The sequence below is a fragment of the Paroedura picta genome, chromosome 5 (assembly GCF_049243985.1).
Source record: "Paroedura picta isolate Pp20150507F chromosome 5, Ppicta_v3.0, whole genome shotgun sequence".
Lineage (NCBI taxonomy): Eukaryota > Metazoa > Chordata > Lepidosauria > Squamata > Gekkonidae > Paroedura > Paroedura picta.
In genome coordinates this window covers 96,359,251-96,377,227 of record NC_135373.1, presented here as the reverse complement: position 1 = coordinate 96,377,227, position 17,977 = coordinate 96,359,251, and the positions used below count along the sequence as shown (strand labels likewise).

The 17,977-nt window shown below is 45.6% G+C and overlaps 1 protein-coding gene across 1 annotated transcript in view; it reads left to right on the top strand.

Annotated features, from left to right (window-relative positions):
• Positions 1 to 17,977, top strand: part of LOC143838225 (retinoic acid-induced protein 3-like) — a 124,736-nt gene that overhangs the window by 49,139 nt on the left and 57,620 nt on the right. The gene's annotated exons all lie outside the window — the stretch shown is intronic.

Below are 17,977 nucleotides of genomic sequence, written 5' to 3'. Positions count from 1 at the left end.
AAAGCTGCCCTTAGAGTTTATGAGGACATTTGTGTTGCTGGCTTGCAGGAAGAGAAGCAAGTGGAACGGAGGTTACCTGTTGAGTGGCTGCTGCAGGAACTCCCCTGTTAATTTCAGTCTCTGCTGCTGAATCGAATTCACCTTTCTGCTTCAAGCAGGACAGGCTCAAGGTATAATGCCGCTGTTCTTGGCCTGGCCAGCTCGTGGCGGCTTACAATAGTTTAAACAATACAAGTTAAAATATACAAAATAAACTAACAAAACCTAAACACAAACCTCCCATTCCCCTAAACCCCACCCCTCAGCTGCCAGCCACCTACCCAGGAGGATGTAGATGGATGTAATTGGAAAGTATCAGAGAAGGAACCCAAGATCTCCCTTTATCTTTGCCTCAACCTGGCAGAAGAGCTCTGTCTTGCAAGCCCTGTGGGACTGCATTAGTTCCTGCAGCTCTTCTGGGAGCTTGTTCCACCAGACAGGGGCCGGGACCAAAAAGGCCCTGGTCGAGGCCAGGCAAATTTCACATGGGCTGGGGAGTACCAACCTATTTAGTATTCAGAGTGTAAAGCCCTGTGAGGGGCAAAGGAGCTAGATGGTCCCTAAAATATGCTGGGCCCAGACTGTAAATGGCCCTGAAGGTCAAAACCTTGAACTTGATCCAGAATTCAACCGGCAGCCAATGCAGCTGCCTCAGCACAGGATGGATATGGGTTCTCCGAGGCATTCTAGCGAGAACCTTAGCAGCTAAATTGTGTACCAGCTGTAATGTCCAGGTCAGGGACATGGGAAGGCCCAGGTTATAACCCACCCTCTCCATCAAAGGGAATTTTCAACTGATTTTTTGCTACTTCTACTGCTGCCCTTAAGCTTGTATGTCATTTTAATTATAGGGGGAGGGGAAATGAATTTCTCATTTTGTTCCAAACTAGCCTTCTTGACTGTGAACCTGCATCCCCAGATCAGAACTCATGTGGTACAATGGTAGGACTACTGCCAGGGAGACCTGGGTTCAAATGTCTACTTCCCAACAACCTAGATGTGATTTGGGCATACCACCATAATTTTAAAGGGGGAGCCAGTTTGGTGTAGTGGTTAGGAGTGCGGACTTCTAATCTGGCATGCCAGGTTCGATTCTGCGCTCCCCCACATGCAGCCAGCTGGGTGACCTTGGGCTCGCCACGGCACTGATAAAACTGTTCTGACCGGGCAGTGATATCAGGGCTCTCTCAGTCTCACCCACCCCACAGGGTGTCTGTTGTGGGGAGAGGAAAGGGAAGGCGAATGTAAGCCGCTTTGACCCTCCTTCGGGTAGAGAAAAGCGGCATATAAGAACCAACTCTTCTTCTTCTTCTTCTTCTTCTTCTTCTTCTTCTTCTTCTTCTTCTTCTTCTAAAGGCTAACATGGGTGATTTTTAAATGCCATGAGTGCCCAGGTGATGTGCTTCTTTCCTTTACGTGCCTTACAAGAGCCAATCACCCACCCCAGCCATTTCTGGTCCATCTGCACGGTGGGCCTGGGACTTTGCAGCATTTTTAAACTACCTGTTTTAGACTTAAAATGCTGACAGTATTCCTAGTTCAGAGACCCAGGCATGTCTTCACTGGGTGACATTGTGCTAGTCACTCTCATGACCTGACCTACCCCACAGGGTCACTGTGGGAATAAACTGTGGGAGAGAAGAACCGCAATACCCTGTGATCCTTAGAGGTAGAGTAGAATAAAAATCTAATAGCTGGATACAATTCCAGGTGCTAACACAGTTCATGTTTAGTAACCAGGTTAATGAATGGCTTTATTCACCAGCATTCAAGGGTATCTTATTGATTTTGCTGTGCTGATTCTTGTTCCCATCTGCAATTTTTTTAGTGTCCCTTATATCAGCTGAAAGAATGGGATACAAATGTTTTAAATTAAATAAATTATGTGCTTCATTGTGGGGGTTTTGTTTGTGTTTTGTGGGTAGATGTAATTGTTTACCTTTATTGTAAGCAATGCTGAACAGTGAAGAGCCACAAAACAAATGTTTCAAATAGATGACCTGGAACATATGCCTAATATGAGTTCAACAGACTTCTTTATGTGGGTCCTTGTTTAAGTAAGATTTAATCGGCTCCCTTTCCTACCTCTGTTCTCCATCAGGTATGAATTTTCTTTGGACTCTCAGAGTCAGGAAAAATGGTGCCATTCAGAGCCTTTGTGAATCATTGTGTCAGAGCTATTGATCTAATTTTAAAAGCAAACGTCATTAACAATATTAAACTCGGTGACAAACATCCTCTGCTGTTTGCGCTGGGTGTGACCAAGGACACAGATGACCAAGTTCCTACCAGTCAATGGCCCTGTCAGAATAGAGAAATTATTTACTTCTTCATACAGTGATAAATGAGGTTGACTGGTTTAGCACCGGCACTGCTAGGGATCCTTTAGAGTTTAGATGACATGCAAAATCACAGTCTTTATCTTTTGTCTTCAAAACAATGACGTGGGAGAGAGGTCATCGGTATGGTATTTTATAGACAGGAAATTCAGGCTGAGATATGGGGGTTTGGTCAACTTCAGAGCTGAAAAGAGCTGTCGGGAGCGCCAGTTTCCCATTCCAGACTGGATGGTGAACACAAATTACAAATCTTGGGGAATTCTGTTTTCTTTTCTTTAAAAGTATCAATGGTACAGTTCCACAGGTCTTTCAAGATAGAGCTCTTCCGCCAAGTTTTTGGTTCAGGCCAGTGATCCAATGCCGTTCTAACGGGACCCCCTTTTAAAAATGCTCCCACGTTTGCATCAACCTGGCAACAGGCCTATTCAAAGGGACGGCAATAGAAATACAAGCTGCAATTGAGATGATGTTGCTGTTAGTTAAAGATGGTTTTAAATGGTTTAGTGTATTATTTTGTGTATTGTTTTTATTGATGCTCTACACCGCCCTGAACTGATATACCAGGAGGGCAGTATATAAATGGGATGGATAGATGGATGGATGGATGGATAGGTAGGTAGGTAGGTAGGTAGGTAGATAGATAGATAGATAGATAGATAGATAGATAGATAGATAGATAGATAGATAGAATTAATGAAAGGTATCTCTATCCAGACATCCTATAGTTAAACAGCCCCACAGCAATCTTCAGAACAGGCCAAAGAAGCCCCCCCCCCATTCTTATTCTAACCTGCTTTTGGAATGTATGACTAATGGAGATGTCCAATTTGTTATTTCTCATAACAGTCATGCAAGCACTCCTGCAGAACCACGTATCACATATTTATCCTTCCCTCCCTCAAATGAGCTCAGAGCAGCATACACATGTTTTTATCATCCAGTGAGTGGTCATCCAGTGAGCTCAGTGGCTGAGCAAGATTTGAATCCAGATCTGCCCAGTCAAAGTGGAGAACTCTAGTCATGACATCTGTAGGGAAATATCACTTGTAATTTCTGATTGCTGTGAGACTGAGGAACTCAATCAGCCCTCCTAGGTCTCCAGCCCAGCCAAGCTCCCCCACTCTTCTCTCTAAGGTTGCCAGCTCTGTGCTGGGAAATACCTGGAGACTTTGGGGGGTGGAGTCAGGAGTGGGCAGGATTTGAAGCAGGGAGGGACTTTGTGGGGTTTAATACTATGGAGTCCACCCTCCAAAGCAGCCATTTTCTCCAGGAGAACTGAGCTCTTTAGTCTGGACATGAGTTATGATTCCAGGGGGTCCCCTGGTCTGACCTGGGGACTAGCATCCCTATTTCTCTCTGGGTTCTTTTGCCACCACCAATAAAACAGGACTTTTGCAGGCAAGTTTCCCTGCCTAAGGGCTTGCACTTAGGTACCCCAACGTGTTTCAGCTAGAAGGTTCATTTCTGTCTTTTTGCCCTCCCCACGAAGTGGGCCAAATTCTCTTAGTTGCACACTCTAGTGGCGACAACCCCTCTCCTCTGCCCCTTCTGTTGCTGCTGCATAGGGGCTGAATAGGGGCTGAACAGGTCACAGAGGTCAGACTAGCTGCATTGAAAATGAAAGGAAGTTTACCAAGACAATAAAAAGTACACACCTTGCATGCAAACATAACAGACTGAGCAAGGATTTTGGAAAATGTAATAAACACAATCCTCTACACTTTTCCTGTTATGTTTTCTTACAGGCCGTAACAAGAGGTAAGCTTTGTAATTCTTAAGGTTGTAAGCAATTATAAATCCATTACCTTGTCTCAGGACCATTCCGCACCAGGACCAATGTTGCCAATTGGTTCCTGCAAGCGGAAACGCTATTTTTAAAAGTGCGATTCGGCGTTATGCATACCTGCCTTTGTAGTGGAATCCAGTAGCATTTCAATCGTTTCCCACAGGTTTCTGGTCTCGCCAAACAGGAAGCGATTTTTTCTGTGCTTTGTCCCGCCCCTGGCTGTCAATCAAACAAGCAGCCAATGGGCGACCGTTATCATGCTCCCGAAAAGCCCCTTTCCCTTTAAGCACAGTTTAAAAAAACACACACACACGTTGCAACGAATTTGCCTTGATTCATTGATTCCTTGATTCCTCCTAACGTAGAGACCCATCTAGCTGGCAGCTAGCGTGTGAGCTGCCGATTCATCGTTACCACGCTCCCCCGAGTGAACCCCCCCCCCCCGTGCACAGGCACGATTTTCGGCCGAAAATAAAGGGAACTTGCAAACGGGGCTGTGTTGTACTTGGTGACTTGAGGGGAGCTTTAAAGCAGCTCTGTGGAGGGACTGTAGCTGGAGAAGACTCGCTGGGTGAATGAAGGCTCGCCGGTTCGTTGCTTTCTGTTCGCTCCGAGAAAAAAAATGGCGATCGCTTCGCCGGAAGTTCGGAGGAGAGAGCCAGGGGGAGGGACTTGGCTGTAACCGCAACAATGGGAACGCACAGGTCTTTTTCGCTAGTGTTGCAGATTGATTGCAAGAGAGTAGTGCTTTTCGGAGGGTGAATCCATTTTTCTGGATTCCCCTTTAAGCGCTACAACGAATCGCTTTTTGCGGATTGGTTTCAGGAGTGTGGCAGATTGTGTACAACGTCGTGCATAACTGCAAATTAGTAGCGTTTACAATTTGGAAGCCTTTTGCAACATTGAAGTCGTGCAGAATGGACCTCAGTTTTTGCCTGTCTCTCCAGGAGGTCTCAGAAACATGGCCTACTGGAAATAAGATGGAGTCCATGTATAAAATGGCTTATATTAAAATGAAGAATAGCCTCTTTCCTCCCTTCTGCTCAGGATTTTTTGTTATCTCCACACACACACCCCTGATAATCTCTCTTTTCCTGCCTGTAGGAAATGTCCACTCTTCACACTGGCTTATTAAAGTTGTATAGCTTAGGTGTGACTCAGGCTATTGTCCTCCTCTGGCCAGGGTCAGCTACCTTCCTATGGCTCTGAATGGTTGTGTGCTTGGGAGGTGTTGCATATCCACTTGCATCTTTCCCCCTTTACTCATGCAGATGGGTAAAGACTTCCTTATGGCCCCTGCCTGCACGGAGTGCTAATGCTGAAAGTATCCTGGGGGACTGCAAACTTGGGTCAAGGTAGAAGATATTTCACTCAGGACCAGTGGACTCCACTCTTTGCCACCCCAAAGCTGCCGAGGAGCCATCACTAATAGGCCATCCTCTTCCTTGCAGATTGTTTGCAACACAGCTTCAGGGCAGATCAGGAGGGGAAAATGGTCCTAGAAAGGACCACATTCCTGTCTCAACCCTGGCCTTGACTACCCAAAGTAGAGAAGGAGGGAGAATGAGCATACCTGCCAGCCCACCAGCTGCATTGCAGCTTGGTTGGGTCTTGCCTCTCCAAACAAGGGAAGAATGGGGGGTGGGGTGGCAACTGACGCTGCCAGTGGGTTGGACTTCCTGTGAGCCCATCCTATGCAGCTCTGCCAGGCATGAGTCCCACCTCCCAAAAGAAGTAGGTGGTCAAGGAATAGGTGGTCCAGTAGGCCAGGGGTAGTTAACCCGTGGTCCTCCATTTGCTGGCAGGAGCTCATGGGAATTGTAGTCCATGAACATCTGGAGGACCACAGCTTGACTACTCCCACACTAGGTCACTCTCTTGCTTGCAGGCTCCAAGAAGGGGAGAGAGGGAGGGGTAGCAAGCCAGTCCATCTAGTCATCCAGCGAGCCTTCTGCATGTGGCCAGCCCTGCCTTCCCCAAAGAGGTACTAGTGCTCCCTCCCTCCTTTGTAAGTGGAGGGTAGGAAAGGCAGGCCAGATAACCCTCTGAGAAGCTGGAGAGAAAGAGCAAAGTAGAGGTGCCTCCTGCCTGCTTTCCTCCCCTCTCTCTTCCCTAAGGCGTTTGCTGGCAGGGGCTCATGGGAATTGTAGTCAATGAACATCTGGAGGACCACAGGTTGACTACCCCTGCCCTAAGGGAAGGCAAGCAGAGCAAATAGCACTGGGCCAGAGAACTCTGCAAAGAGTTGTCTCAGCAAGTGTCTTTGCAGGCAAAGGTTGCCCTGATTTCACCAGAATATCAGAGAGAGACTGCTTTGATGTAGAAATGGTTCCCTGTTGTGCTCTTACTGCCAATGTGAAGCCAGGGCTCATTCCACTGTGCTTTTGTAGCTGGATTTTCCTGTGTGGAACATCTACTTCTAAAGTGCACTGAAAGTTTGCTATCAAACATGTCTGGAAAGAGCCCATGTCTTCCTTGAGACCCTCTCATGATCTCTTTTCTGCCAAAGGGCTTTTGCCAGCTTAAATTACTAACCCAACAGAACCCCTTGAGATATTAAGTAAGCAATAAGAGCCATTCTTATTCCAATGCCCAACAAAGGGCAACCACGCAACTTTTAATGGAGTGTAGTTGCAGGAATAAGGTGATATGGAAGGTTTGGAGAAACATGGCACTGAGAGGAGGGGCAGGACAGCAGCAGCACAATAAGGGTCACATGGATGCTTCTCTCCCCCCCCCCCTTTGGTCAAAGTCAGACCCAAATCTCTATGTGCAGCAGCCACAATCTCTGTTCACATGAGCAGCAGCACTTCCCATACCACAGTGTTCTCTGAATAATAATATTTATGTTAATACTTCCTAAGATGCAGTTGAAAATATGTTTGAAGTTCACTGGACTCCACTCCTTGGTATGTACGACTGTCATTGTCTTATCTTATATAAGTATAAAGTCAGTGACTAACAAAGTCATCAGCCTCACCAAAACTGTGGCGTCATATTTTATTAAGGAGTGGCAAAGCAATGAACCTTCAATGACATTTCTCAGAAGGCAAGACAGATTATTAATAATTTAGTGAACATCTGACAGATGCAAAAAGAAAAAAAAGCCTGCCTCAAAAGGCCTGTGTAAATCAAAGCCACAGAAACGGTGATAAGTAAATTCCAAAGTTTGATGTGTGGTGAATCATTAAGGAAGAGTAAATTTGTATGCAGAACTGTCCATTAATGGAGGTGTGAGATCAAAAATATATATCTGAGGGTTTGAAATAGGCCTCCATAGCTCACCAAGTCAAACACAGCCAATCGCTATCTTCTTTTTCTTAAAAAAAAGTCACTCTACTATATCTCCTCAGAGCTCAAGGCATCCTCTATGGCTCTCTTCTGTTACCTTCAGGTCAATCTTATGAAGTAGCTGAGAGACAGCGATAGGCCTATGGGTGCCCAGAGAGCTCCATGGCTGCGGAGGCTCCGAATCAATATCTCCACATTTGTTGTCTAATGCTAACCAATGTACTGCACTGCTCACTGGCCTCTTGATTTTGTTGCAGACAAAAAGTGTGTGTGTGTGTTTGTGTGTGCACGCACGTATGTGCGCGAGTGTGTGCCAGGCACTTGTCAGGCCACAATATATGGCTGGTAGGCTGCATTCAAGTTGACAGGTCATATGTTGTGCAAAGCTGCCTGGAAAAGATACAGTGAGAAATGATCCACGCCACTCTGGAATTCATCTGGATAATGTGCTACTTGAGCCTTTAACGACTGGCAGCCTTCCAAATATGCCTGCTTCATTCCTGCCGCTTGGCTTGTTGCAAAATATGTCTTCAAGACAACAAGGTAACACCCTTTTTATTAAGTTTCACTTGGATTTTTTTCTACTGCAGCAGTCCAGGAAACTGTATCATCATCATACCATATTAAAAGTGTTCAGTGCTTCTGATGACATGCTGGGATTCTGATTGGCTCTCACTGGGTGACATGTCCCCAACAGGGTGAGGGCACTTGTCCACTGAGGGCCAATCAGAGGGTCTTCCATGCCCTGTCTTCCTCCTCCTCTGTGCCACTTCCTGGTGCTTACCAGGAGGAGGAAGAGCCAGCACCAGGTAAGCCAGGGAGCTGTAGGTGGCCACCTAAGCACCCTCAGCCTGCTCTGCCCCAGATGCACTGTCCTCCCCAGCCTCTTGGCTGCTGACAATGGGGGCAGAACAGAGCAGGCAAACTGCACAGCAGTCCCTCTGCAGGAGGGCAGGGGGAGCAGGGGGATAACTGAATGGCTGTGCTCCTTGCTGGCCCCACTGCTCACCCCACCCTCCTGCCATCTAGGGGAGAGCAACAACCAAGCATGCTCTGTACTACTCTCCCTGGTATCCTGAACACTGGGGGAGCTGGGGGAGGGCCCAGCTCACCCACCCATTTTTAAAACAGGCTTTAATACTAGTGTCATCATATATTCTAATAGTGAAGTCTGGCCTTATTTGCAAATATCTAATAGAAAGAAGACAGATTTGGGGGCAAACTTGGACCCCCCCCCCCCAGCCTCACAGAAAAAATGGAAAACCTTTAAAAAATAAATTGAGGGGTTTAAATACGCCCCCCCCCCTCGAGAGGTTTTTTTTTCCACAAGCACAGACATTGCAGTTGCCTCTGTGCTTCAGCCAGCCCAGTGGTTTGCCTGAGGTCTGGAAAGCCAGTTGCAGTGCAGTGGGAAAGCCAGCATTGTGCCAAGGATGGGGTGGGAAAGAGTCTGGCAAACCTCCTGCCAAGGTCTGGGGACAGCAGCGGCAGGGAGTGCTGCACTAACTACAGGGACCCAGGCAAGCAAAGTGCTGAAAATGGGCAGGGCAGTAATGCAGGCAGGAGAGCAGAGAGCCTAAATAAAACATAGAATGTAAAAACTAGAGCTATATTTTCATTCATTCATTCAGTAAATTTATATGCCATCTCTCTCTGCCAGGCCAGCTTGAGGTAGTTAACAACAGTTAATACATTAACAACTCTTAGCAATAGTTAAAACAATTACAAGTATCAGTAAAACATAATACAAATAAGACTAAAAAGCAGCCCATATAAACAAAACAAACTAAATAAATAAAAGTTAAGTGGAAGAGCTGTCTTTTGCATGCCCCATAGAATTTAAATAAGTTCCACAAGGCCCACATATAATTTGCCAGCCAGTTCTACCAGGAAGCAAAACATCCTCTCCCCCTTTTTCATTATTTTCATTTTTTTCCACTGGGATGGGGCTACCAGGGGCCACAAGCAGGTTGCAAGTTGAAGAATGCAATTTTTGTTTTATTTTTTGGTAAATATGTTGGAAGAGGCGGTCTGCCTTTTTAGGATGAGGAACAGAAAAAGGAGAACAGGAAGGGCAGAATGAAGGAACAAATAAAGGTGAGTGAGGCTGCCTAGAGGAAACAGAAAAAGGCATATATGTACAAGATTGGTTTCAGAATTCATGGGGCCTATAGCACCAGCACCAGAACCAGTTTAAGGATCCACAGGGCCCTAGCAGAGTACAATTGTGGTAAGAGCAGCCAGACTGGGGGAAGAGGGGGGCCCACAGTGGAAAAGGTGTCAGCCTGAGGGTCCCTAAAGAGTGAAAAGGGGGAGGGAGGGAGGCTGTGGCCTTGATCCATGGGGGGAAGGCACTGCCCAGGACACCTGGAAGCATGGGGCCCGTGGCATGTGCTCCATGTGCTCCAGGGATAAACCAACCCTGAGTATTTAGGTGGGTGGGTGGGAGACAAAGAAAGGCAAGAGGCTGCAAGGAAGGGTGGGGGATTAAAAAAAAACTAAGATGAAGATGATCAGGGTAATCAGGCTCTTCCTGCAAACACCCGTGAATCCTCACCGGACCTCCACTTATATATTCTAACAGCCAGTTGGCTAAATTTAAATCCGGTGACTGGAACCATGAACAAACTCCTTGTAGATTGCTCCTTGTGTTTCCTGTCTTTCACATGCTCACATCAGTGGGACAGGTTGTTTTCAGGCTCAGTTTCCCCTCCCCAAACCTGTTAATTCCAACTTTTCCCCTATCCAGAATCCTACCCCATAGCAACAGTGATGGCTCTGAACTGACAGCACATTACACTTTCAAGGAAAATGTTGAGTGACTGGATCATCCTTCATGTGCCATTCATCGGTTGTGTCCCACCAGGTATTTCTGTCCCACGTGACTTGCGGGTTCTCCTCGATTGTGTGGTTCCTGATTCAGGCTGGGAACATGCAGGGTGAACTGAGATGCATGACCACAAATCAGCGGTAATGGAAAGACAGGGTGGGAGTCCAGACACCAGTATGTGAACTCCATGACATGTGAATGAGTGACTAAAGAGAAGGTGAGGCTGCTATGCCTCGGTAGCACCCTTGCTGGCACCAGGCAGGAAACAAAGTGGAACAGATGCTCAAAGAACCACCAATGGCCTTCCTTTGCAGTCAGTGGTTCTCCATTCTAGCAGCTCTTCCATTTTCACCCACACTTCTGCCCTGACAATGTATCCCAACTTCCTGCAATCCCAAATCCACTCCCTGTTTCTCCTCTTCTTCATTCTATCCAAGTTCCTTCCCTGCTCACCCTTTGACAACACCTGGCCAAAGCCCAGCCGGATCATCTCTCACATGATTGCCTAAAGACAAACAGTTCATTTCCAAGCAGAGAGGATTTCAGTTTCTCATTTCACTTTCATAGAAGCATTAAAAACAGTGTGGCATCAGGGCAAAAACTGTCAGCAAGATGCTTCTTTGGCACTCACAAGCAGGGCATCAAGACCATGGCCTGGCTGTTCTGGTGCCAACATAGGAGACCCATTGGCCACTGATAAGCTCCATGGATCTATCTAACCCTTCCAAAAGTAGGATTGCCCACTCAGGGTTGGGAAATACTTGGAGACTTTGGGGGTGGAGCCAGGAGTGGGTGGAGTTTGGGACAGGGAGGGACCTCAGTGGAGTATGATATTATGGAGGCCACCCTCCAAAGCAGCCTTGATCTCCAGGGCAACTGATCTCTTTAGTCTGGAGAGGAGCTGTAAAACTGGGGGATCCCCAGGTCCTGGCATCCCTTCCCCAAAGCCATCTTAAGTAATGTTCATCAGTAACTCTTGAGGGGATGGATTACATATATCACTTAAGTATATGTTGCGTGCCAGAAATCCTGTGTGATACATTTCTAGAAGCCACACCCTGAAGTCTGACCCTATGATGTGAAAAACTTTCAGGCTCAGTGGGTACAGGACCCAGACTTGCTATTTTAGGAGACACAGCAAGCTCCTGCGATAGATAGAAAACATGACATCTCCCTTCACTATCCAATTGGGTCCGCTTGATACCCATCTGCTTCTTGGTGTTGTGTATGTGGATCAGCCAAGGACCAAGCTCAAGGTCCAAGGCAGGATCATCATTCTGCAACTACGATTGGCCAGCATACGGCTAGATCCTAACTGTAGGATCCAACCAGTTTAAAGTGGAAGCAACCTATAGTGCACAATAGTGATTTCTGTTGTTCTGGGTTGTGTGTATTTGGGTGTGTGTGTGTGTTTTTTTGTGGGGGGGACTGCAGGGCTAGTGAGGCTGACTTGCCTGAAAGCAGTGAACTAAGAGTCCCAGCCATAGGGATGGGCAGGAATTGGCTCAATAGACTAAAGTTAATCACAAATTTGGGGCAGTTTGTGGTCCACAAAGCAAAGTTTGCAAATGAAGTGCTTCCATGAACCTCCATTAATTTTGATACTGCTCTAGTAGTTTGTGAGAGCAGAAAGCAGTCCTTAAATAGTTCTGAGCCATTTAAACTCCTACTTTCTGCTCTTCATGAAAAACAGCTGAGAGGTCGGGAGCTCCCTGCCACTCAACTGTTTTGCTCAGAGCACTTTAAACCAGGGATTTAAAAGACTCACAAATTGATACAAATTGGTTCAGATCATGGTTCTGCCACAAACCCCAAACAGAAGAACAAAAATGTGATTTGCGCTCATCCCTATTTAGCAACCATTGCTCTATAGATGTGTTAACCACTTCAAAAGCTCTATAGATGTGTTAACCACTTCCTTTGGGAATCAAACAATATGAAAGATCAGGTAATTAATCAGGCATGTAAAGTTGCCTGGAAGGGGTAGGTGTCAAAGGAGGGGAAACAGTTGAGAGTGACAGAGGAGACGTATAAAATCATTGCAATCATAAATCTAATGATGTGGAGTTTTTCCCAGCAGTCTTTTGTCAAATGTTTGTTTGGATCAGTTCTAAATTCTTCCTGTCATCAGTTCTAAATCCTTCCTTGTACTACACTGAAGATATCATTTCTTGCTCTTTATCCTTCATCTTCATTTTGAAATTTACTTTCGTTTCATTAGTTCTCATAATTATGACTACTGACATGGGCTATTCCTACACTTATTCACCTCACACTTCTGCCCCTCACCTAAACCTTCATTTGATCTTGGATCCTATGGAAATATACTTGGTGATAGAATATTTATTTCTATTATGGGAAACACTGATTTCCCATTAATTTCTTTGAGGTCCCTCCCAGAAACTAGCATCACTAATCAAAGGCCTGGTGAATTCACACATAAAGCCCCAGTGGGAAGTTCAGTGCTTAACAAAGTTATGACAGGAAGAGGCGTGCTGAACCACTCCTCCCCCTCCACACACACACACATACACACACACCCCTTCCTTCCCCTCAGTCCCTTATTCCAGGAATGTTTCTTTTGAAAGTTTTAGTAATAAACTTCTTTCACACCATCACGCGCTTTATATGTGGACATATGTTTAACAGCCCTGTCGTAGCTAATTTCATAGAATCATAGAGTTGGAAGGGGCCATACAGGCCATCTAGTCCAACCCCCTGCTCAACGCAGGATCAGCCCTAAGCATCCTAAAGCATCCAAGAAAAGAGTGTATCCAACCTTTGCTTGAAGACTGCCAGTGAGGGGGAGCTCACCGCCTCCTTAGGCAGCCTATTCCACTGCTGAACCACTCTGACTGTGAGAATTTTTTTCCTGATATCTAGCTTATATCATTGTACTTGGAGTTTAAACCCATTACTGTGTGTCCTTTTCTCTGCAGCCAATGGGAACAGCATCCTGCCCTCTTCCAAATGACAACCTTTCAAATACTTAAAGACGGCTATCATGTCCCCTCTCAACCTCCTTTTCTCCAGGCTGAACATTCCCAAGTCCCTCAAACTATCTTCATAGGGCTTGGTTCCTTGGCCCCAGATCATCCTCGTCGCTCTCCTCTGTGCCCTTTCAATTTTATCTATGTCCTTCTTGAAGTGAGGCCTCCAGAACTGCACACAGTACTCCAGTACACAGTACTCAATTTGACCATGAGGTGTGGCTAGGAAGGGAATAGCTAGATTCTGTCAACATTTTGTCTCACTAAGCTTTCCTCCAGGTCAGATGGGTAGATAAAAATTCATTTTCTGTTGCACAATGATCCAAATTGACCAAACATAGGTAGAATACTGACTATTATAAATGATTACAGCCAGAAGCATAACTGAAACTTGCAGGAAATAACGACATTTTGTTTTTAGGGGGGCAGAGGGACAGCCCCCCCCCACCCAAGGAGCTCTCTACCCTGGTTGCCCCCCCCCCATTGCTGAACATATGTTTTTAATTGAAGGAAGGGCAATTTTCACACAAACAAGAGCAACCACATGTCATTGATGAGGGGTTTTTTTGATGGTTCACCTTCACCTCTTAAGCCAACAAGGCTTTTTGCAGGTACTATGGACATATACTTCAAGATGCCAGCAGGCCGGGTGCCATCTTGGAAAGAGGATTGAGGAATTGAAAAGGGTGGGAGCAGATTAGGAATTGTGTTGATTTCTCTAAACTGTCTTTGGCATCAGCCAGGCTATTTGTTGCTTTGTTTATGTCAACAGGACAAAGACAGTCATGTCCCATCAGGCAAGAAGGCAAAGTTTAGCCCTCCTGCAGTGTGTTATCCAAATTGGGATGAAAGCAGGATAACAGACCCGACTTTAAAGTATTTCTTAGCTGGCATTTTGTTTCCCTCTGCTAGCTAGAACAGACTGCTTATCTCTGCTTCCTGTTCTCTGTGTTTCTCGTATTTCATCTAACCTCTGCTCAACACTGGAATTGTTTACGTTAATTTTTCCTAGACTGCTGCATTGATGTGTGATTGGGTTTGCATTTGCTTATGCTGTATAATTTTGTCTTTGCTTTGGACTACTGTAACAAGCATTTCTTGGAACTAATGCCTTCCCATTTATATTTTTTCTGTGGTTTAGTTAGGAAGTTCTGTTTGAGAATTATTTTAGACATTCACAGAAATGTTCTTTATTCTGTCTGGACTGATGAGCAGCAGGTCTGAATATATAAACCTTGTATTGGGTGGATTATATATACAATATGGCATTGCTGCTGGTTTTGGTCTACATTCCTGTATCAGCTGTTACTTACTTCTGGGTGATTTTTCCTCTCAGAATAATTGTAAAAATAATGAGAAATACACTGTATGCTAAAACCAGGCGTGGATGGTCTAGGAAAAAATTGGATGGTTGGATTTGTTATTTATTTATCGATAACATGTGTATCAGCAAATGCTGGCAGGGGCTCATGGGAATGGTAGTTCATGGACATCTGGAGGACCACAGGTTGACGACCCCTGCTTCAGGGGAATGCTTCATGTCAGCTGTAGCCTGGCCTGTGCCCCCACAGTTTCTAAACTGAGAGGGGCTATGCTGCAGCCATTTAGCTTGTGGCATGCCTTTGTGCTTGGTACGTTACCTGGCTGAAGAGAATTTCAGCCCACCAAGAGCATAGAGGAGGCTTCCTCACCCCTGTCCCATAGTTGCTCTGTGCTGCTCAAATTCCTCTCTCTTCCCCAGCAATCTTCCCTATGATCTAAACCAGGGGTAGTCAAACTGCGGCCCTCCAGATGTCCATGGACTACAATTCCCAGGATCCCCTGCCAGCATTCGCTGGTGAATGCTGGCAAGGGCTCCTGGGAATTGTAGTCCATGGACATCTGGAGGGCCGCAGTTTGACTACCCCTGCTGTTTTAGCAGCAGGACTCTCTTTATAGAGGGCTGTATTGTTTTACTGTGAGGCTGGAAAGCATATCTACTTTTAGAGGTAGAATTTGGACCAATAAAAGCTTTCACCTACTCTCCGACTTGCTCCCTAACAGTGTTCTGATCAGCGCTGTGGGCATCCTGCCCACTCTCTGGGAGGTGACAGCTTCGAGGCACATGCCCCCGCTTGTTTGGTAAACAGAAGCAAAACATGTGTGTCAGGAGCCCTGCCCCAGGGAAGGATTTAATGAATGTTTAACTGGCAGTTGGCTCCCATGGAAATATGAACCGTAAACTCACCATCTCAAGCTAATTCAACACAGACATGGTTGGACAAGGGCTGCTGGCAGGTGCAGCTAGAGGGGAAAATAGGGAGGGAGGGAGGGAAATGGGCAGCTGCAGAGGTGCATTTCAGCATCCCACAATTGCAACAGCAGGAGCTGGCTTTACACACAAATTCCATCATACTCAGAATTTTCCTTTATATAAAAGAATGAATATGTTTGCAGCTGTTCGGCCACGATGTAAAGTTTGGGTTGAACATGTATGCATGATGCCTGGCAAAAGCTGTTATGCCAAAAGGAAGGATTTTCAGTGTGCAGAGTTCCCTCCTCTTTGCCTCCTCCCTATGACTAGCAGGAGCAGAATGAATAGTTGTAAACAAGTAAGATTTGTTTAATTTGTACCATTTATACTGGTCAGGAGAGTCAATATTTCTTGGTGAAGATTTTATACTTATAGTATGCTTACACCGCCTTTGTTCTATACTCAGTTGCAGCAGCTGCTTTCTGCCTCAGTGCTTCATTGAAACCCCCCAGACCAGCATCAATTATGTTTTGGAAGAGGCCTTGAAACCATCACCCGCTGGATGTTTGGTGGTGGAAAGTGCCATCAAGTCATAACTGGCTTGTGGTGACCTCTGGAGGTTTTCAAGGCAAGAGGCAAACAGAGGTGGCTTGCCATTGCCCACCTCTACATGGCAGCTCTAGACTCCTTTGGTGGTCTCCCATCCAAGTACCAGGGCTGACCCTGCGTAGCTTGCAAGAGATAATAAAATTGGACGAGCCTGGGCCATTAAAAGTCCTTCTTTGTTCAGTGGGAGGTACTCTCAGGTAAGTTTACAAAGGATTGCAGTCATCTAGCAGCCCTAATATTATACTACCAATAAAAATGATAAGTCTTATAAATTTTGAGTGGTGGCTATGAATGGTTTCCAGAGGTTTTGCGAGGAAAATCCAGTTTTTCCATTCAGATATCCATGTGTGAAAAATGACTTATCACTGATTTCGGGCAAAACTTCATTAACACATGTTTTACTTCGTTGGAAGCTTATATTTGTTTAGCTTTAAATCCAATAAACATTTCAAACTTGCACAAGATTTTGAAAGGGTGTGGTTTGAAATTAAATACTAGTTCAATAGCTAGTCAGCGACTAAACATTACAGTTGTCTACATGTAGCCCATTACACATCTCCCCAATAAGGCAAATAAGGGTTCTCTGGAATTGTTTCCAGTAAAGAAAATGTTGGGGTGGGGGGCAGAGGGAAGGCTCCTCCTGTAGTGGGTTTCCAATCCAAGTTGGTCTCCCACATGCCTGGGAATTATATTTCATCACAAAATTCTAAGGGTACATCTGGTCCAACAGAACACAGGGCAGAGAAGACCAATAAAGAACGTGAGATTTTGTAGGGCCATTAGAAGAGTGATTGTGTGGCTCACTCCGGCTTCAGTCCCTAGCATCTCCAGTTTAAAAAGAGCAGGTCATAAGGGAGGTAAGAGACTTTCTCCTGAGACCCTGGAGACTCACTGCCAGTAAGAGTAGACAACACTGGCCTGACAGACTGAGAGTGTGGCTCCATATTGTAATCTCAGTCTTCTGTTAGTGGGTGGTCATTTCACCAACTATATTATCGTAACTGTGGTTTTCAATTTGAATCCATGGTCATTAAAATATGAGGTACCCAGGAGTACAGAGTAGCCAATCGGTAATCATTGCTATGTGTTGCAGGACTCCGATCTATAGACTGGCATATTGTTCCCAACTATCAGTGGCACCCCTCAACTGTCTAGGCTTATACCAAAGCCAGACACAGTTAAAGCCTGCCATGATCCTGTTGGGCCAGACTCTATCTTCTCTCCTAGCGTGCTCTTAGCCACAAGTTCAACATGACAGCTGCAGTCTGAGTTACATCTTACCTTCCTCTTCCTTCTCCCTCCCCAACCCATTGTATTGCTAATCAAGTGGCCAGCAGAGTTAAGTTTGCCTGGAGGCTTCTAGGCAATACCCTGTGTCTCTCACCTCTGACTCACCTAAGACAAGCTTCCAGGGGAAATCGCTCTCCCACCCCATAGCTAAACCTATTGAGACATAATTCCCTTTCTTTGAGCTCATCAGCACCTATCTCTGGCCATTTCCCAACTTCTTACCCATGGAAAATTCCATATCCACTTGCCATGCCCCTATCATGCCTCCATCATCAGCCAAGCACGACCTCCTCCTTCCAAAAAGATATAAAAACTCTGGCTTTGCCAAGCCAAAGTGTGCTTCTGATCTGGGATCCATTCATATCACCCTTCACGCTGCTGGCTGTGTTGTATCTCTGCCTCTTTGCTCTTCAGGACTGGTAAATATACCTATTGCAACCGCTTTTCCCTCTTTGAATTGTGTGCCTGATATATATTTGTCTATTCATTTTTATTATTTTCTTTCTAATAAAGATTGTTCATTATTTTTATAACTAGTTGTTGTCTGCCTTGAGTTCTAAAGGGTGTAAT